We start from the raw sequence: 24602 nt of genomic DNA on the forward strand, positions 1-24602 counted from the left end.
GTCCTCACAATAACATTATCATAGTGAAAGTTAAAAACACAAACAAACAGCTGCTGTTAGTACTCACAACTGTCATTCTAGCATTATCCAGTTGTACTGGTGACACGATATCAGGAGAAAAGTTATAGTACTGTACATATAATACTGTAACAACTCTACTGTTTGTTAAACGTGTTCAGTGTAGATGTTCTTAATTCCTACAGTGTTGACGGTTAGTGAAGGCATCAGGAGACTGAGGTGTAGAGTCTGCGAGCTGGAGAGAGGAGAGACAAGAGGAGAAGTTCTTCATTCGTTCAAACATTGATCAGAGGGTCAGAGGGGACAGACCTGAGGTCGAGCGAGAGGGGCAGTCAGTAGAGTCAGGGGAAGCAGAGGCAGGAGACGGGGACTCGGAGCGCACGCTGAGGAAATGTACGCGCAGGAGGCGGGCAGAACAGCAGAACAGGATTTGATTGGTTTAAAATTTTGGCACCCAAAAAACGGTGATTGGTTGGTGTTTTCCCAGGTTTACTCCGGCTGTAGATAGCAGCTTTTCTTCACTCTTTTTTAGGAACACATTATGTATTGATTGCCATCAGGACATAAAGATAATTTTAACCAGTATAACAAAAAGTGTATCTAAATCGGATTACCAACCCCAGCTTTAATGGAGTACAGTTCATCTTAGGCAGACTCTTGAATTGATTGAGCTTGTGCCTCCAATCACAGCAGTAAATCAGATATGTATGGTAGCCTACAACTATTATTACCTTGTGAACTATCCAGAGTGAAGGGGCTGTTTTTCTCTGGGAAGAGTTGTGGCTTTCAAATTTCATGAATAAAAAAATCATGCAAAATATGAATTCCATTTGATTTTTTGAGATGGAGGCTAGCATCCCAAAAAAGATAACCTCTAAACTATCTGAGTGGTTAGATATCATCAGGGATATGTGAAAAGAATGTTTACTTTTCAGTAAATTTAGACAAACTCTGCCTTTAAGTGACCTTGTGTCTTTTAAAAAAGGTCCCTTTATATCCCTGTTGCCACACTGCACATACAAAATGCTTTACTTGCTGGAATACAACATCACTTGACAGTATTTACCTCGAATGACCAATTTATCCACAGGCTTTTCTCTATTTCTGTTTCTCTTGCGGGACCTCCTGTGTTTCCTACCCTGTGATTGGTTGGCTGGAGAAAAAGCAGCTGACCCTTCTTCTGGCGCTTTCCTGGTAAGTTGAACGTTTTTCACTTGGGGAAGTGCTTCGCTCTGCCAAATAAGCTCCTGGGTTCAGCACTTTTTTCAAAGAACACCTTGCAGTCTCTTTCTTTTGCTGTCTGTGTCAAATAGGCAGCTGCAGGAGGGAAAAACCCACAAACCTTGAAATTGTGCTTTTGAGTGAGGAGCTGAATGATGCACGTGTCTTCAACATTATTAATGCTTCATTCTTTTACAAGAACATTCTCCCTGAAGTCGCTGTTTATCGTATAATGAAATTAAATGCTACATTTAGAGAATGATTTATGGGATTAAAGGTCTTATTTGCTGGAAAAAAATCCACAACTGGGAAGAAGAAGTATTTTTCTTCACACCACCCAACCCCCAGTACACACACACCTGCTCGTATAAAGTGTGTGTGAGATCCTCCTAAATGCCAGGTCTCCCGGGTGTATCAGTGATGCGTAGAGGGGCTATTAATTACCCCATTCCTGTTCGGTGTGTGTGTGTTGAAGTGCATGTGTGTGGTAAACTCCATATGGGTGGGGAGATTGTGCGTGACCCTTCACATATCACCATATCACCCACGCACCCCTCTCCTGTGACCTGGGTTAGCAGCAGTCACGCACATTAACCCAGCTTGCAGCAGATGTAAGGGGACCACTTCTCTCTCCCTGACACACACACACACACACACACATGCACACAAACACACACACACACACACACACACACACACACACACACACACACACACACACACACACACACAAACATAAACACACGCACACACACACACACAAGGATGTGAAATATGCACATGCAATTGTGTGATAAATGCTTTCTTTGGGTGCTCACAGCTCAGTTTATGACACCTCAGGTATGCAACTAGAAACATGACTATGTGTACATGCAGTCTTTACACAAAAACATATATTCATGCACATATGCATGCATCACACACACACACACACACGCACACACACACACACACACACACACACACACACACACACACACACACACCATACCAGTGCTGCACTAACAAGACAACAGGGAGACATTAGTCAGTGGAATGGAAGACCCCTCATTGCCCAACACATGTCTAGGTGTGTGCTTTTGTGTGTGTATGTGTACTTGTGTGTGTATGAGAGAGAGAGGACATATAGAGCAGAGGATAATGAAGAAGCAACACACTCGCTTGTGTCAGAGCTCTGCAGTCGCCATAGAAATAAAGTGAGAACGTGTGTGTGCACATATATATGTATGAGTTTGTGTATGTTTGTTTGAGGATGTTGGATTATGCATGAGGTGTTTTTTTTTTAAATCTGACTCTATTTGAATTTGTGAGAATACAGTCCTGAATTATGTGTGAGCATGTGTGGGTATGTGTGTGTGTGTTTCTTCATGTGTGTGTGTTCAGAGCACACCTGTCTGGGAATAACAGGGAGCAAAGCAGGGATGTGATCAGGAGATGAGTGTTTCCAAATGCCGTTCTGTCAGTGTGCTGGAGGGGCGGCATACAAATGACATGTGTTCGACTGCGGAGGACAAGGAGTCTGGGGGGAAATCATCGGAGGTGTGCCTGTGTGTGTGAGAGAGAGAAAGAGGGAGCATGTGTGTGTCTGACGCCCCCTGTGCCAATCTGCAGTCATATTTGTTTGTGTTTCACAAAGTCATGCCAAATCTCAGCCTATGCATCTGCTTTGATCCGTTTCTCCCGTTTATACAACATGTGCATGCCAGAAAACACCTTTCTGCACACCGTTCTTCTGCATGTGTGGCTTCTGAACAGCTCCTGCTCATTAGTTTCAAAGCGTGACATCAATAAGTGTGAGACTAAATCAGTAGGCTAATAAGTGCCTGATCACAGGTTTCTAAGGATGCGGTCAGATAGCATTTTGACGAATCTGAACTCATTTATTGGATCAAAAATGAGTCACTTTGCTCATTAGTCTCTGAGGCTGTGAGTTTTGCATTGGTTGCTAACTAAAGATAAACATAGCTTTACAGATCAATGGGAAATCTGATTTGGAGGCAGCTAAAATTCTGAGTTGCCGTTAATGTTTAAAACTACAGTCTGAAAATACAGACTTGGGTTTGATTTGTTGTTGAGGTTGTTTTGTGACAACTGTGGTTTTATTTGGAAGACTCCAAAAAGAAGCACAAGGTTGAATTTCTGATGCAGTATGAACGTTGAGAACGAGATTTAATAACTCCTGGTGATGCAATCAACAAAGAAAGAATCACCCCTGCTGCTGTTGTTTACCTGCAAAAACACTGAAAATCTGAAGCTGCTTTCACACATAAACTCCTGACATTTTCCAGATGATTTCAGGACACTCAGGCCCTAGTATTTGGGGAAAATGCACCTTGCTGTTGGAGATCATCTGTGCTGCACTGAATCTCAATACTGGATGCATTCGTGTTTGTTTTAGAATTCAATATATTTGGCTTAAAGGCATAGTGTGCAGAAATGGGAATGTTAAGCAACTGTTTCCTTCAAGGTTAAGATGCTCCTGTGATGCATAATAAGTATGATCCTCCATTTGTTAAGTTTATACCATCAGAAACGTTTATAATACAAATTATTTTGCACATAACAACGACTCTTTTCTTCTTCTCCTTCGTCTTCTGACTGGTGCATTTTGTGCAGCCTTCCATTAAAAACAAAAGCACCTCTGTCACTAGTTTGTCCGTTCTGTGCTACTGCAGAAACATGGCAATGCAAGACTGCTATTGTCAATGTCAATATTTTGCAAGCTCCTGTGATGCATAATACGTATGATCTTCCATTTTTCAAGTTTATACCATCAGTAACAACTGTAAATACAAATTATTTTGCACATAACAACCACACTCTCCTCCTTCTTCTTCTACTTCTTCTGACTGGTGCATTTTGTGCAGCCTTCCACTAAATACAAAAACTTGTATGCTACTAGTTTTTGTGTTCTGTGCTTCTGCAGAAACACAGCATTGCAAGACAGTTAACATCAATATTTTGAACAGTCCTAAATCAGTGCATCAAAAGTTTCAAGCACACTTCTACATATTTAACTGTCAAAATAAGATTTTTGACTTATTGGCAATGTTTCTTTAAATGTTTCCAATATGTTTATTTTCAAAGTTAAAATATTTTACACAAAAACAACAATACAATACTTTGATAGTGATATTTACAGTAAATATGATAAGTGTGGACAGAAATTGTACATAAATGTCAATGTGTGTATTTAACAGAAGTCAGAAGAGTCTAGGGGAAAAGCTCAGAGTGAATTAACCTTTATCTGCTGGCAGCTGCTGAGAGATGAGCAGCTTGTGTTTTGGTTCATGTCTTGACGTGTCACATGAAGTGGATTTACTGTATGAATGTCCGGACTCAGTAGATACAGTTACAGTTAATGGCAGCTATCGATTCACACTTTATTTACTCATGCCTGACGTAGGATCAGTTTTAGGAGTGACATCTGATAAGCTGCGGTCAGAGACGCTTGTTGGTCTTGGCTTTCTGTCTTCTCTGAGAAGCACTAAATCACAGAAACGAGCTCCACTGACAGAAGTTTCTCATCTTCTATGTGCTCGTCTTGATAGTTTGATACTGCATTTACACTCTTACCTCACCTCTGTCTTATTTGATTTATGAAGTTATTTCAAATCCAATGTTTTCTGTTTGATATAAACTTAGAGGTTGGTCCCTAGAATTTGTAGAGACTGTGTTTTTACTGACAGAGAGGGCTGGGCTTGTCCATTACATAAATGTCACTGCTTTCAGTGGGAAAGTTTTCATTAGTGTTATATTCAGGCAAATGTAACACTAACAAAGCAAACATACTCCCCAAAATCGTGTCATTCCATGCTGACTGTGTAAGAGTGGTTTGTATGCAGACAGCACACTGAAGCCTCACTTTTATCCTCTGTCATTGGTACACTAAAACAGGGGTTCCCCAAGTGTGGGTCGGGACCCCCTGGGGGTGTCGCAAAACACAAATGAGGGGTCGTTTTTTTAAAGTGATCTAAAAATAGTACATTTTGCCCATTATAGTAAAACACATCGACAAAAATAGTAGCTAAACTTGAAATGGAACCTTGAAAATATAAATTGTAATGAGTTTTCTGCCTTTCTTTGTTCCAGATGACTCCTAAGTTTAGGGTTAGTGAACAGTTAATTATCAAAAGCATCAGTAGCAGTAGGTTATAGCTCATAGTAGCTCCAGTCTAAACTTAGAAATCTTGGAGTTATATTCAATCAGTCCATGTATTTCGATCACCACATAAAATAGTTGTCCCGGTCATGTTTCTTCCAATTACGAAACATTGCCAAACTTAGGTCTGTTGTGTCACATCCTGAACTGGAAATGATCATTCATGCTTTTGTTTCATCCCGACTGGACTATTGTAATTCACTTTTCACCTGTCTCAGTTAGTCCAGAACGCTGCTGCAAGGCTGTTGACCAAGTCCAGGTTCTTGTTTTTGTGTATAGAGCTCTGCATGCTCAGACTCCTGAATACATCACCGACCTGCTCCACCCCTACCTCACCAGTAGGTCACTCAGGTCTTCTGACCAGGGCTTGCTGGTTGTCCCTCGAGCTTGTCTAAGAACAAAAGGTGACCGTGCTTTTGAAGTGGTAGCACCAACATTGTGGAACGCTCTTCCTGTAAATGTTTGGTCAGCTGTCTCTGTTGTCGCCTTTAAAAAACTTGTGAAGACACATTTATTTAAACAGGCCTTTGACTCACCGTGTACAGACTAATGTTTTAATTATGCTATGTCTGTTTACTTACTTGCTACTTACTTACATATAGGCAGGGTCATTTTCTGCAGACCAGATAGATGAAGCCACTTTAAATCCCTTTGAGGGACAGTGGGGGTTGGGAGTCTTTGGCACCCAAATTTGGGGGTCGCGGGCTGAAAAGTTTGGGGACCCCTGCGCTAAAACAAAGCAGGAAGTTATCCCCTCACTACGCCTGCAGGACACATTCTTCACATTCACACAGCTGGTCAGCTCTCAGCTTGCATGACCCAAACACCTCTCATCTCTCTCTCTCTTACTCCTGATTAAATCGTATTAATGAGGCCAAAGTGGATGCATGCATCCAGCTACTTGAGAGAAAGGAAAGAAAGGAAAAAATACAAAATCCAGGATAGCAGTGCCACCAACACTATTCAGTTAGCTGAAAGAAAACACTTGCATACTCAAAGTCAACAATGTGATGATGTCTGACTGGTTTTATGTCCCTGTAAAGAAGCCTGATGTGTTCATATCATTTCTTAGACCGCAGCACAATTAGACCAGCATTTGTACATGTTTCCAAAGGGGCCTTCTGTCTGTCTGTCCATCTGTCTGTTTCTCCCACTCTCTTTTTCTGCTTCTTCCTCTAATCCCACTTTCTCGACCCACTCACCAATGAGTCTGGTTATGCTCAAAGTTTCTTCCTGTTTAAAGTTTTTTTCCCCCTCGCCACTTGCAAGTGCATGCTGATTGTGGATCATAATTGGTCTCAGTCTAGACCTGCTCTTTATGATAAGTGTCCTGAGATCATTATAGCGATAATTTAGTGCTTCATAAATGTAGATTGGTTGATTTATTAGTTATTAACTGTCCAAAAAAGGTGCAAGCTCAGTGCTTGACCAACTGCTTTCAGTATACTGCATTTAAGACACAAAATACATGTTCATTTTTAACCTCACTGCTTTGTATGACCTCTAAAATTCAAGATTTAAAGCTAATGTCAACAAAACACGAGGCTAAGAATCCCTCTGAATGGAGACTTGTTCAACTTCATATATTTCCATGAGCTAATCTACGTGTTGCCCCTTGTATTCACATCCCCCTGAGCAGTATCAAATTCTAAATGCCCCTCAGCAGATCTCTCTTTCCCTCACTCTTTGTATATATCTGTTATTGTTGAGGAAAGCTAAGAATAACACTCATGTATCAGCTTTAGTCCCTAAGTGTTAAATCAACAAGACCTAACTGTTAGCACTACCGTATACATCCAGGGGCCTGCTCAGAGCATTTGTTAAGGGAAGCTGAGGTGAGGAGGGCGCACGTCTTTGTGTGCGTGTGTGTGTAGTGAATATGTGTCAGCAGGGCAGGAAATACCGCACTTCATCGGCAATGAACGCTCCTGATGGCTTGTTTGCCCTTCCTGGTGTGTGAGTGTGTGTGTGTGTGTGCACTTAAGGTTAATGTATGTGAATATTTAAGTTCGTCTGCGTAAAGTTGCCTCTCCTCTGCATGTGTGAGCATAACTGTGAGTGGATGTCTGTGCGTGTTCTCGTCAGACAGCTGGCTGATCTCACTTGTCACACACTCGGTTCCCTGGTAAATACAAGTTTGAAGATGATTGATCGTGGCGGCCTATTTCTCATGAATCAGGGTTTGTTTGTGTGTGGTACACAAGGCAGCGAGCAGCGCGACGCTCCCATATTCTCAGCCACATATGGTGAAACCCCCAGACACATTACAACCATTCACATCCCATAAAAATCACTGCTTGCCAATATGACGTAAATGAATATCACTCATTTTTATTCCTCACACTTCTGACAACTTGCAAAACCACACATTTCTTGAATTTCCTGTTATTGAAAGAGAGGAAATATCTCACTTCTTGTGAGATTTGTAAACAAATATTTTTTACTCGTCTCTCACTGACTGACTTTAAAGCTTCTGCATTTGCTTATTTCACAGCTCTATGGTGTTTCTCAACGTGTGAAGTGGAAGACAGAAACACCTAAAGACTGTCACTTTGACTTGTCAGGTCTGTTAAACTTTGTCAAAACTGTGTGTTTGGTAAATGGCTCTTAATGTGAATCTCATTCTGCTGGATGCATCTGGATAGGACAGTGAACTCTGACTAGGGTGCCACCTAGGGGCTCCATGAAAAGATGAAAGGATATCACATGGGCTTCACCACTTCACTTTCTGAAACTACTCCCTAAAAACATAATTTCTTTGTCCTTTTCTCTCTTTATTTTACTTCCTGTCTTTTCTGAAATGGTAACTCTTCACTTCACCATTGACTGGATATTAAAGGGACACTATGGCTGTTTTCGAAACGGCCTGCTACATACTGCGTTGGAATTTAGCATGTAGTCTGACTGTTCTGTTCCATCTGATCTGCAGTATGCTGAGCAAGATGTCACTGGATTTATGGTTTCTGAAAGCGGAAGTAAACAAAGGCCAAGCTGATAGCGAAAATGCTTCTTTAGCATCACTTATGATTTAAAAAGTTAAGAAGTGGTTTATATGGAATTTTATAACTTTCACAGCCCCTAAAAACTGAGTTCCCCCAGCCAAAAAAGAATAAAAAATAAAAAGCAGAACGAGCGCTGTGCATTGTGGGAAACAGTACGCGAGGCAGACTGGTCCGATGCATACTGAGGAATTTTCCTGAATCAGTCCGACGTCCAGGGAGTTTTGGCATACTGCAGATTTTGCTCTTGTTCACACACTACATACCACATACTGAATTTTGGCCAAATCAGTACTTACTGCTAGTATAGCAGGTGGTTTTGAACACAGCCTAAGCCTCCATGCTCATCAGAGTGTGAGAAGTGAAGCAAAAATACCACCTAGATGTTGGCTGACATATTGTGATGGTGGAGCCAAGGCGCGTACGCAGGAGCGATCTAGCAGGTGGAGTTGAGGGACTAACATCACACCTACAGTATTTAGCTAACCGAAACACACCTTTATCCTGTCAAATCAACATTAAAAAACCCTTATGTGGGCACGGTCCACAGCAGAACAGACTCTGGTGTTGATCTGAAGTGGGAACTTATGGCTATGGAAGGTTCATGAACTCCTTTGTTAGTGTTTTTTACATTTTTGTTTTGCTGTTCCTCCACTACTCTGATAATCAGGTAAAGAATGCTTCAGGAGCCTGGATTTGTCAACAGAGCTGTCAATCACTATTCTTTTAAAAATCTTATAAGTAATTTAAACTAAACTTCTCAGAAAAATGAACACTTGGACTTAAATCCGCATGATAAGAACTAGTTGCAAATGATCAGATAGGTTGACCCATGTTCCCTCTGTTAACATGCAGAGCCAGGCTTTAAGTTCTATTCTAAAGCTTCTATTCTAAAGCCAGTCAGCAGGAGGAGCTCCATTGTAAAATTCACTTATAACATACATTAAAATCTTCACTCATTTTACTACAAATAAAGCTTTCTGAAAAGTTGTCTTTCAAACCCTTTTCTGGCCTTGTGACATATCCGATCTTTCGTCAAATCTCTCACAGTTTCAGTCTTTGCTTTTAAATTTGGACAACATTTCCTTCCCGTCAGCATCCCACTCCTCCATCAATCTCTCTTGTCTCCTTTCATCTCCTCCCCATCTTTCTGTGTTTGTCCGTCCACCTCACCGACAGCATCACTCTCTAACTTCCACGCTGAACTTTGACCTTTCTCCATTTTGTTGCTGAGAGAAGCCAGGCCGGGCTGTCATCTCCATCAGTCAGTATCCCTGCAGATACGCAAGCAAAATGTAGACATGAGAAAAATATGTCTGGAGCATTTCCTGTCCGTCTATAAAGCGAGGATCATTCATGCTATAGCTAATTCATGTAAAGGCAGAGGCCACGCTAACTAGTCATCTGTGATATCCTCTGACAGATACTTTACACTGTTAGATTTTATCAGTTAGCGATGAAGTGCAACAATGTTTTTTCTGTTGCCCACTTTAGCTCAACAAGTCTTCCTTTGGTTTCCCACAACCTCCAGAGAGAGTAATGGTGAGAGCATGAGGGCAAGAGAGCAAGATGTTCCAGCCAAAGGAAAGCAGGCTCATTTCCCTTACTTTATATGCAACATGTTCTGTAGTGCTGAAAAGTGTAACACAGACTCTTCAACAGTCCTTCCCCACTGGGATTGTTAACCCATGTTGAAAAAGGCTCCCTCTTAAGGAAGCACTTCGACTCTGAGACACTTACACCACAACCATTTCACGGTTGTGCTGGAAGTGGAGCAGAAATGTTACAGATAAATTATTGGAAAGCATGCTGCTCTTTACTCCAGCTGTATCACAAACTGTCCTGTCAACATCAGTCTTTTAGTTGGTGAACTACCAAGCCGACACACCACAACGAAGCAACAAGTACACTGTTAAAATCACTTTCTTGAATCGTGGTTGAACTTAATTAGAAATCACAGGCCTTCTATCTAAATCCCAGATTAACTTAATGGATTGTGTTTAGACTCAAAGGATTCTTCAGACTCGCAAAATTAGTCTGACTGTGTTCTTTCTTCCCACACTTAGTGTCTGCTTTTCTCACAGTTTGGCTGCGTTCTCTCAGAAAATAAAAGCCTCTGAAGGTAATTACTGGGTATATTTTGTAAAGTGACAGCTGTTCTCATCCTACATCTCTCGATTAGTTGGCTTTGGAAAGATTCAGATAAAAACGCAGCTTAACAGAATCATGAAATCTTGTATTTTACTCAACTTCAGTTCTTTAACTTTGAGCAAAAAGTATACCTCCATGTCCTCTGAAAAGTGAAGCCAAAATACTTCCTTGATGAGCCCTGTCATGTTGCACTGGTGGAGCCAAGACATGAGCAGAGGAATCTGGCTTGTGGAGCTATAGGTCAGGTGTTTGTTGGGAGTTCTTCTGGGTTATTATCACTCCAACCAGCATGTGGATCTTTCCTCTATGAAGCAATTTGGCTATTTGTGTTTGATATAGGCACCCCTTGCTGATAATGGCAGGAAATGTTCAGGATGCGTGTGTAGAAGTTTGATAATATAATGATGAAAATCTTTGCAGGATTCACAGGGCTAACTGCCAGCAAATCCTTACTGGGTGAGCAGGAGCCTGACATGAAGCCAGGGATATGTTTTATTAGAATATTGATTAAAAGATTGATTCTTATGTCAAAAAAACATATATCCCCAAATCCAAGGTCAGCCACCCTTTCACTGCAGGACAGGATGTTGCTCCACTTTTCCCTATCGGTGATGGTTGGGGTCCAGTAGCTCCTCAGGCTGCTCTCACATCTGTGCCTGCTAACTCTCATTACTTTCAGACTCTCAAGAGTCTGAGACGGGTACCAATGTTTTTGGCACAGTGTCAACAGGCCAAGGTTATTATAGTTTTGCATTTTTCATTAGTTTTTATTTTTATTTCGTTTTGACTTTTTGTTTTCAATTTCAGTTTAGTTTTAATTAGTTTTTGAAGCGGGTTTGCTCGTTTAGTTTAGTTTCTATTTTATGAAAATGCTTAGTTTTAGTTTAGTTTTTATTAGTTTCAGTATTAGTTTTAGTCTTTTTTGCCTGTGTGCCTGGCCGGGGGTTAGCTTCTGTTTCAGGGTAAGGGGGCTGGGTGCTCTCTCTTGCCTTGACAAGGTATGCTAGGTTAGCCGTCTTGTGTGAGCTTTTCAAATGGACTTTAAGATTAGTGGGATTTTCCCCCTTGAGAAATGGTCCACATATTTTATCACCTTCCATTGCAAGGCACTTACTCCTATCAGAGACAGTCATATTGAAAGTAATCCCAAATGGGGCTCTGCCGCTTTCTCCTGACCTTCGCTGCCATTAACGCTCTGCAGGCAAAGTGTGGACGCGTGCCTGCTTGTGCGAATGAGCCAACTGAAGTGAAACTGGCAGAAAACAAACAAAAAATTAATATCCTAAAAAATAGGGAATACTGGTAGATACTCTGTAGGATAGTACTCTCCCTGGGGTGTCGGTCAGAACACACTGGACAGGAGACAGGAGGGAGCTTTAACCGTTTAGTGAATATTCTCCTTACAGCACAACAGTACAGCAGACCCAATGAGGCCACAGAGGCCAACACATCAAATAAATACACAAACATAAGGGTGATGGTCACAATATGGACACTTAGGCTAGCATTACTGACCCTCTATAGTGTTAAATAATATGGGGACTCACTGATACATCCTTAACAATAAAATAAGCAATAAACAATAATCATTGATACAGAGATAATGATTCAGATGCTACCACTACAAGTATACTAATAATCATATCACTCTAATACCACTGCCACCAATTAACCATTAACAATTATAATGATAAATGAACAGAACAGGATCATATGGGTGATTCAAAATATGAGATGACACATGCCCTCATGGCGTCTATTTGCTCTCTCGGGAGTTTTAACACATGTGAATGCCTATGGACAGGAAAAGTCAGTTCTCCGTCTCATTATACTTGTTGGGCTTTCACACAGGAACGGTTATAAACAGGGCAGGTAGTCGGAGCGAGAGAGTTCGTCTCTAATACTCCTGCAATTCTGCCTCGCTGTGAGTGCGCGTGCCCGTCAGCTGCAGGCTCCATTTGGCGCGCTCCCGCGCAGATGCAGAGAGCAGAGAGCAGAGAGCAAAGACGTCCACCCGATCAGTCTCGATCTTTATTACATATCCACTCAAAATACTGAGTTTAAGACGAAAACTAAAGACATTGTCTCTATAATTTTAGTTTATTTTAGTTAGTTTTGTAAACTCACAATACAGTTACAGTTAGTTTTCGTTTTTTTGTGAAGCCTCGTTTTTATTTTAATTCAGTTAACGAAAATGTTTTTTCACCTCTCGTTTTCGTTATTTCGTTAGTTTTCGTTAACTGTAAAAACCTTGCAACAGGCAGAGGTAAAAGGTGCTGGATGTCTCAGACATTGCTTTTGTTATGGAGAATTAACAGTTGTCATGGGGTTTTGGCCAATCAGAATCAAGTATTTCACACAGCTGGGTAATAAGTAAGAAAAAACGGTAATAAGGAATACACAATTCTAGATACAGCTGTATTTATAACTTTATGCAAGGCATTTTAATTTTCTTTTGTTGTGTCTTCTGTCCTGAGTAAACCAACATTACTTGAGTGCAAAAGTAAAGACAGCACAAGGAGTGTAGATTCATTGAGTCTGCCAGCAAGCAGCATCTGTCCGGAGAGCAAAATGCTAATGAGTTTCTTGATTGGACAAGTTTGCCAAAACAATAGTACAACATCTTCTCCGAAAGTTGGTCCTGAAATGAGTCATGTTAATATCGCAGTAATATGTTCTTGTTTTGAAGAGACAACCAGCATCACAGTCTGCAGATGTTTAGCAGAAAAGGGCAGAAGAACTGTTATTGCAGGATGAGAAAAATCTAATCCAAATAAACTGAGACAGTGTTTTAAGTTAGTATTCAAACAAGACAAATACATGCCTCGGCTAACAAGGATACATCTTTCCCCTGACACTGAAACGGATCCCAGTGCTGCCAGAGAAGTCATCCTGCAGAGTACTCAAAAATTGTAAATGTCCTTTGCACACATTTGCCAACCTTCCTGCTTTCAGCCTTGTGTTAACATGTTCCCCCACAGCCTTTTGTCATTTTTTCTTGTTAATACAAGAACAAATCTCAGAGGTAGTTAATCTTCGCACCAGCTGTTTGGACAGGCCTCAGGCCTCACACTGTGTGCTTTTTTTGTGCCTTCCTTCTGGACACCAGACTGCAATAATGGATGAAAAAGTGTAGGAAATCAAGTCCAGACAATAGTGCTGCAGGAAGCCTAGTGTGTGTTATATCGCACACACGCACACACTTCAGTGCACAGGAATTGAGAGCAAAAGAATCACAACCATTAAGCAGCAGACGAAAATCAAAATAATACTGTCAGTCATGAAAGTGTGTTCAACTGTTAATGATTGGATCAGGAAATATGCCATCTCTCTGTATCAGGCGGTCTTGATTGCACAGAGGAAGGACAATCAAAGCCAGACAATGTGCCCCCCTGTCACCAGCAACAGTGTGCATCCTGAGGCACTCCGTCATGTCCCAGTAAGAGCACACTGGCAGGGGGAAACCAAAAGCGCTCACTTTCCAAGTACTGTCGGATAATAATCTGACTTGGCAGGCGGGCGGCATGAGAAATAAGCCAACGATCTGGAGTCAAGTGTTCCAGTTTTGGAGAGACATAAAGTGACTCCTCGTTACACTGGGCTGCCTCTCCGTGTGCTCTAATTTCTCTTCACGCTCTCTTCCTCTGTCGTTCTAAACTTGACACATATGTAAACACATAGGCGAGTTCACACGCTGTGACACATGCAAATAGGGATTTTTGCACTTGTGGATTTCAATACCTAAAGGCAGAGAGAGTCTGAAAAGAGTTTGAGACATTGATCTGCTGCCATGTATGTATGAGCAAAAACCAGGAACTGCCAAAGGCTCCAATTTGGAGAGACATGAAGTATAAACTCTGCAAAACAAGACTTCCAACTTCTTTTCCCTTTTCCACTGGCTTCATATCCATCTGCTTCACTAAGCAGACATCCTTTCCCAGGCAGAGCAAGAAAAGAAAGCTTAGAGAGAGTGGCTGTGTCAGCTTCTGTCTTTATGAGAGCTTTTTTTTACACTTTTATGACCAGAGCTCTATAACCACAGAACGGCAATGACAGTCAGTCATTATAAAGGTCAATAAGTTTGTTCAAATGATTTTAATAACATTTAAGAGTATGTGGATCCAAAAAGTGTGATTGTCAATTGTGCATTCTTATGAGTAGGAAACTATTTCTAATAGAGAATCTAAAAACAAGGCAACAGAGTGTTATCAGATTTCCCCCCTTGTTTTAGAAAAATAAAGAATCACTTCATTCTCCAATGGATTCAGAAATTCAGTAGTGATCATCAGTGTGTTTGTAAATCTCTATCAAAACCTTTGGAAACATAGACAATACATTTTGGGGGCTGTTGTGGCTCAGTGGCAGAGTGGTTCGATCCCAGTTTGGTGTGTGAATGCGTATAAATGTAATTAGTTAATACTGATTGTCTTCTCCAAAGGCGACATGAGTGTATGAATGTGGTATGAATGGGTGAGTTGGATTAGAGATGTAAAAGCACTTTGGAAAGACTACAAAAGAACAATACCATTCTTAACACCCTTAAATTGCCAAACAGTCAACTAGGTGACAATAATCTCTATTTGCACTTTCCACATGAAGATGTAGAATCTGAAGGCTTGGAGTTTAGCAGATAAGTTTTCCATTAGTAGTCTGAGCGGGATTTACCATTCATGTATCAGTAGGTTTCGGTGGTTGTGTGTAAAACAGTCTGAATAAGAAGTGTGATGAAACAAAAGCAAAGCCATGATGACATCCCTGCTTTTATTGACAATCTATCCATCTCAATAAATAGATATCTGTATGGACGTATATCTAATAATCAGCTCAAGATTAAAATCTTCAACCTGAACATCAAATCTGCTTGATGCTGTGCCGTGACAGCCAATCAGCATTAAGATTTCCCACTTTCCCAGCAATGCATCTAATATGATCGAATCGACCTCTATTCAACAATTACGCATTTTAAAAGTTATTTTCTTCTCCTTGAGGTCAGACCTGACAAAGCTTGCATTTTGACGTCTTACAAATGTGCATCATAATGTTATTTGAACAAACTTCAAACCCTTTAATTAGATTTAATAACATGAAAACTGGTTTCTTGTTTGCATTGATACCACTGAAGTAAGGCAGGGTGAAGCCTCTGGTTGACTAACTACTTACAGTAGCTGCTCTTTACATACTGCCATTTCAAGGCGGATATTTTTATGTCAACAGACATATTGCTTTGTTAAATACAAAGAAACGAACACTGCGATAGTATTCATAGAGTAAATGCATATCTTTAATATGTTTAACCTTGTTTTAACCTCTTAAGTATATTTAGGGTATTGTAAAGATTTGTGTGTGTGTGTGTTTGTGTTTGTGCATACTCCTCACTGCATAGGTTGACGCTGTAAAAGCTGCTTATGCCCTTTAAATAGAGTGTTTTATGTTTCACGGCTTCAGGGTCAGAGCACTCAGAATTATGGGCTGTCGCTTTAACGTGTCATTTGTATGCGTGTGTATGTGTGTGTGCAGGGAAGAGGACACTGACTGGTTGTGGATGGCGTTAATATACGCCAAATTGATGATGCTGTTCACGAGGATGGATTGCATGCACTAAGAAAAAAAAAGTCTGGCAGGAAGAGTAAATGAAAGAAAACATACAGACAAAGAGAGAGGGGCTGGTATAATTGGACTCAAAGAGGAGACGTCTCCTGTCTGTACCTCGGTGTCTGTTCGTCCATCTGTCGCTGCTGCATCCAATCAGTCGCGTCCTCACTCCGGTGTTGCGTCCAATCAAAGGGCCGGTCATCCCCCCGTCTGGAGGAGCAGTCGTTACTCTGGATGTAAAAAAGAAAAAGGGATAGAGAGCCAGGCTGTAATCATATAGGTGTTATGGGGGTTGGCGTCCACTTTCACACACACAAGCTCCATACTCAAACACACACACACACACACACACACACACACACACCTACACACACACACACACACACACACACACACACATACACACACACACACACACACACACACACACACACACACACAATAAGAGTGAGCAAAGCCCGGACCAACAGCCTGTGATTGCCCATCAGGAAATGGTGCCGTGGTGCAGTCTTGACATTTCAGTCAGAGCTCTCTCTTCTCTGGTTTCCTATCTCTGAAGCTCGTTTAGGGTTTTATGGTGGAATAATGCTGCCTTAATGGGGAGCTTTTGTTGTGGGACACTGCTTTACAGAGTCGTAACAAGTAAGCAGAACAAAATCTGTTTAATCTTCAGGCCTGTCTGCAAGTATGGAGGAGCTGTTTTATTGATTAAACAATACATTAAACTTTTTACTCACTTGTTATGTTTTTTAAGAGTTCTGTTAAAAAGTTTCACTTCGGCTTCGAGCCAGACTGAAATGACTTCACCATATGGATCCTTATTGATGTTTGCACCGTGTGTATTTTAGGTTTCTGCACAGTATGTCAGAAAATGTTTCATTCAGTGTTACTGAAAATGATTTAACCAGGACAGGTGATGCTAGTTTTCATATTTAACATGTGGCTATTGCATTTTGGAGAAAGTCATTACTGGACTTAACTACGTATATTTCTAAAGCACCTTTATCTTATAGTTATTCTGAAAGGAATAATCCCTAAAACCACAAGCAATTAAAAAGACAGAAAAACTAAAAATCAAAAATCATGGAATACCCTCCAACAGACTTTAAAGCTGACATCCATTCCCTCTTTTGCAGAATTTAAGACTCTGATCTCAGACCACTGTGTCTCAAATTGTATCTGTTTTAATGAATATATTGTTTGTGAATGATTGTGTTTGTTTGCTGTTCCTAATGTGCCTGTGATCTCGATGACATTGGAAATGAGGGAAACCTCAATGTCTTTTCGAGAATAAAGAAAGGTTTTGAATTGAATTGAATTGAACTGACAGGAAACCAAAGTAACATGGAGACCCAGGAAAACCCTGGAAAATCCCAAGACATTTACGTGTGGAAAAAATCCTAAAACTCAAATGTGTTACATGGCAGCTATGAGAAATGTAAATATTCAAATGTAGTAAATACATGAATAAACTTTACAGTTGTGAAAGAGTTCCTAATGTTGCTACCAGCTAACAGAAATTATAATACAAGCTCTGAACAGTAGTATTTAACCTCACACTGATAAGCATTGCTTTAAGTACCCTCACATCTACCACCACATTTAAGCCAATGGAGTGTGTGGACTTTTCTAGCATATCAGGACTTCTTACCTGTCTGCTCTATATTACAGATTCTACCAGGGATTCATTATAGCACCTAAAAAAAACATTGCCTGTGACGCACTATGCGCCCACTGCATCCTTTCACATGTAATTTACGATATTGGCCACCTGATACACACCTACAAGTGAATAAGGGGATTACCTTGACCTGGACTGTGGTGATGCCGATGAAAGTCATTTATTTTAAAAATTGTTCTTGAACTCTGAGCCTGTGGTAAACCACTTCTCTCATGATCCCCATATCTCTCACCCTTCTGTCTTCGTCCTTACCTTTTCTGTGCTTCTTTTGAAAACTAAATTAAAACTCTTTTCCTTCTCTGAAATAGAATATGGCAACAGAGTGAGAGAGAGATAACAAAGAAAGAGAGCAGAGGAAGCACGATGACAGCGCAAATGAGCAGAGCAGGAGAGGGGAGTGTAATGGATTAATAATGTGGCTGGTGGCCCTCAGGCTGAGAGAGTGAACGCAGGGGGAGAGAGAGAGAGAGAGAGAGAGAGAGAGAGAGAGAGAGAGAGAGAGAGAGAGAGAGAGAGAGAAAGACACCCAGACTGATAGAGAAAGTGATGGAAAAAAGGGGATCATGAAACACAAGTGAAGAAAGAAAAAGAGAAAAGACAAGAAAAGTGTTTCCATCATTTCCTTCTCATTCACGCTCCAGCGCCGGCCGGGCCTCTGACAGGGTGAATCGGCGGCGGCACTGAAAGCACCCTCTCCCACAATCAATGGCAAAAAGAAAACAGCCCTGCCAATTTGTTACCTGACTCGCTGCGGCAACTCGTAGTCTTGCTTTACTGCGCGCTGCAAACTGCTGTTTAACAAGCCCGCAGGGTGATGAAGTGAGAAGTGTGTGTGGCTGCACCAGCGTGTGTAAGTCAGTGCTTTTCGCCTATGTGCAAACACATGTGCGTGCATCTGGTTTTGCTTGCTTTTCTTAATCAGATACAAATAGACACACAGTATATCATTGAGCTGTTAATGTATGTGTGTGTGTGAGTGTGTGTTTCTTCTCTTGGCTCCCTTTAATTGCCTGAGCTTGTCTGGGGGGAATGTGATAGTTGACCCTGCTGGCGATTTAATGTTGCTGATCCTTTTACACTTCCTGGAGCAGCTACAATAACCCATTGAACTGAAGCACACACACTCACACACTTGAAGATCCCACTCATTCCTGATAAAAAAAAAGTTGCAGAGCAGTTCAGAGATCTTTATCCGTACTTCAAATAAAATGTTCAAACTGTGCCGTAGGAGGGTGATTTGAGGGATGAGCAGATAAGCAAGAGGTGGAACAAAGAAGAGAAGGAGGAGGAAAAGAAGAGGGGGGTGGAAATCTACATCTTCCACATTACTCATGAGCAAAAAATGTGTTGGCTGGCGTGAGAGAGGTAGGGAGCTAACGAGGCGAATCACTGACCAGTGCCAACACTCTGCTTTTCAGTGCAGATGAAATTAAATTACTCCCCTCTCTCTTTTCTTTGTCTCCACTCTTTAATAGTGCTCGTATTCCGAGTGTATAAACTTCTGCAGTGACGCGTCAAACTCGGCCTGTATCTTGTATTTCGATTCCCTTCTCTCCAAGGCAGTAAATCTGAGATCATAGTTTGTTCTCTTTTCTCTTTCTTCTGTCCTCTTGAAATCCAATTGCTGCAGCTGGCAGCTCTGATTTAAAGTGTGTCTGCCAAGATGTAGACAGTGTTTTGATGTTTGTGAGGAAGGCTATAACAGTTTCTTTTTCCAGGTATGAAATGAATACCCCCATAACCCTGCGGCGAGGGGCTGTTTGAGAGGTTTTTTTTCAGTCGTGTCTGGGTAAAGTTTGTATCTCCAACATGTAAAATATTCCTACACCGGCCCCAAATGAAACAAAAGCCTCAAATTCAACACATTTTGAACATTGTCAAATACATTCTTAAGGATTCAACTGAAAGTAACCCTTATAGGAATAGTTTTGTGTTTAACTCACCTGCACAAAGAAGAAAGGACTGGAACAACTCTATCCTCTGTGCAGAAAGTATAAAGTCAGTTAGCTAAGCATGAAGTCTGAAAACAAGGATATAGGTAGCCTTTCTTTTCTTAAGTGTAAAACTATTTAATCCCCTTAGGAAGGAGTCAAGGTCTCTGTTTCCTACTGGAATAAGAACGTCTGTGTCAATCGGATCACTGTACTAAAGATACGAAGCCACAGCTAGTAGCCAGTTAGACTGCCTTGGCATAAGAACTGGAAACCTTGTAACAACCTTGGCTCTGCCTGAAGAATTAAACAAAAGTTGATATTTTCTGGGGGCGTAGCTAGCCGTTCCTTTTCTTTCCCCACCAAAGTTTAGGTTAGAAAATCAAAACGAATTTTATATAAGTTCTGTAAATATTTCACAACAGACAGCAGTAGGTTAGCCTAGAAGGAAGGCTTGAAACAAGGAAACAGCTAGCCTGGCTCCCTCTAAATGCAACAGTGTGGTGTTTCTTTTGGCATAGCTGTCTGCTTTCTTTTTAGAGAAACATATCAATAACAATTGAATGTTTGTGCTGTATGAAACTACACAGCTAGTAGGCATTTAGCATAGCTTAGGATAAAGACTGGATACAAGTCTAGCATGCTCTGTCAAGGGAAAGTGAATTCATCAGACACAGGTTTCTTGATTTGTTTTAGATACAAAATCAACATAAGTCACAGAACTTTTCTATTATTATGAAGCTAGAGAAAGGACATACGAACACAGCTAGCCTATCTCTCATCAAAAATATATTATGAAACTATGTTGCTTACTTTTGACAAAAAGTTACTTCTAATTTATAGAACAAGACATTCAAATCTTGCATCGTTGCTAAAAATTTGATGCTACAACTAGTTGCCATATAGCGTAGCTTAGCATAAGGCAAGACCAGATATTTTGAAACAGCTACACCCTAGCTAGCTGTGTCATCTGCTTTCTTTTTAAACTTCCTTTGTTTTATCAAATAAAAACTAATGATATATCTGTTCTATCGATATTAATGGACATCCAGCAGCTGTTAGATGTTAGCTTAGCAGAAGGTCAGGAAGCAAGGCTGTCTTCATATTTAAAACTATTTTCTTTTTTTTGGATAAAGCCAGGCTCCCAGCCTTTTACTCAGATAAGAAAATGTCAATCTCGTGTTGGTATTATATGGACTTTCAGCTTGAAGATAGTTAGCATAGCTAAGGATGAGGACCAGAGTCTTGAAAACAGCTTACAAACTAACCAAGCGTTCTCTGTTCATTATCAGTCTTTTCTGTACTTTCAATCAATCAATCAATCAATCAATCAATCAATCAATCAATCAATCAATCAATCAATCAATCAATCAATCAATCAATCTTTATTTATAAAGTTCCACATCACAACAAATGTTATCTGAAGACTCTTTACAAACAGCAGATCTAGACCATACTCTATGTTCTATTATTAAAAAAGACCTAACATCAAGACAGGATAAGATCCAGTCCCATCTTACAGACATGACTCAGTCTGATCTCATCTTAATCCACCATGAGCAGAGACATCCTTTAACCTAACAGGCAGAAACCTCCAGCAGGACCAGACTCATGTTAGACACACATCTACCTCAAAGTTCTTTTTGGTAAGGAGTTATAATAGCTTACCAAAATGACTGAAAAAAGGGAAATAGTTAGCCTGACGTTCACTCTACAAATCCAACTTTGACCATTAAAGTTTTATATTTGTTGACATTAACCACAAAGTCTGAATTGTTCCAGCATTCATGGACAAAGTTGGAGTGTTAGTTTTATCATGACACCAGTGACGCAAGCTCGAGTTGGAGTGCCAAATTTGCACACTTAACCACATCTAAATATAAACATGTACAGTGTGATCACACGTTCTCTATTGTTTCAGCCAGATGCCGATAACCACAAAAAAACAGTGTATCTGGAGAACATCCTGAAACACTTTTCCCGTTCATTTCCTGTAGATTGAGCTGCAATTAGCACAACAAAAACAAACACCTCCTGTTGAGCACCAGGACTGTTTGCTTTTCTCTGGCCTCCTTTCTTCTTTTGCTCCTTTTGCTCCTTTTGCTTTTCACTGAAGTCCTATAAAATCTTATATATGTCTCCTGTCTGTGTGGTCACATCCTGTCGGCACAGGCGTATTCTCAAGGCTGATGGAGAATATGCTTCAGACCAGGAGTTTGTGAACGGGCCAGGTGAGGGGTCAGCTCCAAAAACATCCACAAGGGAATTAAATGTTAAAAGCAGCAGGCTGACAGAAATTCTGCTAACTATTATTGGGCTCTGTGGTTTTCGCTGTCCACCGTTTAACGAAGGGACCATGTCTTTACAAAGTGTCCGCTCTTCATTCTTCCAACATTTAGCTCATAAACTCCCTCAGAGTGAATATACATCTGTTAATCAATCTGCCAATTCCTGTAAATGAGCTATGTTCTCTATTCACGTAATGTATTTGGGCTCTGAGAAGACTCTCTTGGTATCAGGCTCGTTTCTGAGTGGACTTGATTGACATGGGCTGAGCGAGTTGGCCCTGTGTGCAGGTCCTGGAGCCTTTTCCTCCTGGCATGCTTGTGGCTCCGAGTGGCTGGTAAGTAGTGATTACTGGACTTGGCCTGAGCAGCAGCTGTAGTGGAGTGAAATGTGGCAATGTGGCCCTGGAGAGCCCACACTTAATGACATCAGGAAACACCGCCCAGGTTCACCCACAGCGCAGCGTCGGGAGCATTTGAGTATGGGTGTAACAAAGGGAAAAGGGTAGAGGGGAAAGTGGCTGAAAATGGGGCTCAAGGATGAATCCATGCATAATTTTGCACATGGTATGACTATGATAATGTTTAGTTGTGCATTCATATCTAAATGTTTCAGTGAGTGTTAGTTAAATAAGTGGGTGCTATAAAAATACTATTCTAGTTTGTTCCATCCAGGATTCTCAAAGCAGTCTTTGTTCGAGTTAAAGGATTATTCTGGCTTACCGAGGTTTAGGGTTTTTGCCATCATATCACTCAGTTATTTTTTTTTTTTCGCAATAAGTGCACTGAACAAGAGAGATTATTAGAGCATTTAAATGTAATAAAATAACAAAGTTCAGGGTGGCCTATTAGTTGAGAAACCAGCACAGGATGGTCTGGTTGCAATTTCATTCTTTCTCTTTGTTGGTTTCTCTGTATCTTCTTGAATCCACAGTAAACAGCATGACCGTGTCTTTGTCAGAATCACTCATTCTTTAGTTTGGTTGCATTTTTTTTATCCCTTTGGAAGCCTGCAGCTCGGAGCAGCTTACCCATGTCCTAAGGGTGGAGAAACACATATATATGATGCTACAACAAAGTGGCTTTCTGACAGAAAAAGATTTACACAAACCAAAATTAGTGTTTGGTTCAAGCTAAATCAAGTGGTAAAATCATAGACTACATAAATAATGGACGTAGTATCCAGGACGTCACCCATCTGTTCCTGAGCGCTGTTTTGAAGCCAATCGTCGGCGGGAGCAATATTGGTTATGCTGAACTCAACCAAACTTAGTGTGACGTAAAGAGGCGGGGTTTGAGCCTCCTAGCCAACATCTGTGTGTTCCCGTCTGTCAGTCAAGTCAGTCATGTTTTTATTTGGGCAAAAACTTCTAATCTTAATATCTTCTGAACTGGCCCGTTCAGTGTGTGCCGATAGAGAAATTAGTACGTATACTGAAACCCTTTTTTGAACCAGGCCGTAAACATGTTTATTAATGCTGCAAAGATCGTCTTCTTTGAATTGGTTTGTATGTGGTTTCCAGTGTTTCTGCAGCCAGCCTCCAGTGGATGCTTGATGAATTGCAGTTCCGCATGGGCTTCATATTTTGAGACTGGAGCCTGCTGCTTGGGTAAAATTCACCTCGTCTGATAGCTTATCTTTGATGACGGTGCTCTGGACAGTTTCATCCACGAAGGGGCTGATCTGACCGAGATCCCCTGTGTGTAAATGACTCAGTTTATAGACCAGTACCTCATACAATCCTACTTTTAAAAAAAGAACTAGTCTTTAAACAACAGCAGTGAAAGAGAAAAAAAACAGCAGTGGGTCTTATATAGAAATTGTGTTATTGTGTGCTAGAAGCAGCACTTAAATCAGTGTAAATGGGAGTTTCTGAGTGGAATGTTACTCCACCATTTTCATTTGGAAATAAAACAGTTTCTCAATAACAAGGTGCCTTACAACAGCATGGAGTGTACCTTTAAGTGCTAATGTAACCACAGTTCAAGTGATTAGTACTCACACTAACACAGCACAGTCGTACGCACTGAAACCAGTGTGTGTTTGAGATGTGGGCAGTGAGTGACTTTGCGTGTCTGGAGCTGTCATTCCCTCCTTACCACTTTGTTCATCTAAGCCTGTCTGGCTTTTTAATGAACGGAAAGAAACACTTAAAAAGCAATATGAGCGAGCAATTACCATTAACAAAATATAATCCTAATGGTTTTTGGCTTCATTAAACATTGCAGACAAGTCGGCCATGTCACAAGTGTTTTATGGCGCTTATTTCTCACTTATTTTTTTCTTAATCAGTTACCATTTTTCCATCCCTGATGATTTGTTCTTTTGGAGCATGTGCCTTCTTGCCTCAGTTGTTCTGACGGGCCAAAGCTGGAGAAGGGCCTTGGGTAAGCATTATCTTTATTGCTGTTAAGCAGATGCACTGCCAGCAAAAAAAGCATTGGACAGCATGAACGAGGGAAAAGAATGAATGAGTAGTATGGCACATCCTCCATCCCTCTCTCTCTCTCTCTCTCTCTCTCTCTCTCTCTCTCTCTCTCTCTCTCTCTTTCCACCTGTCT

Source organism: Notolabrus celidotus, chromosome 14, assembly GCF_009762535.1.
Source record: "Notolabrus celidotus isolate fNotCel1 chromosome 14, fNotCel1.pri, whole genome shotgun sequence".
NCBI classification, from domain to species: Eukaryota; Metazoa; Chordata; class Actinopteri; order Labriformes; family Labridae; genus Notolabrus; species Notolabrus celidotus.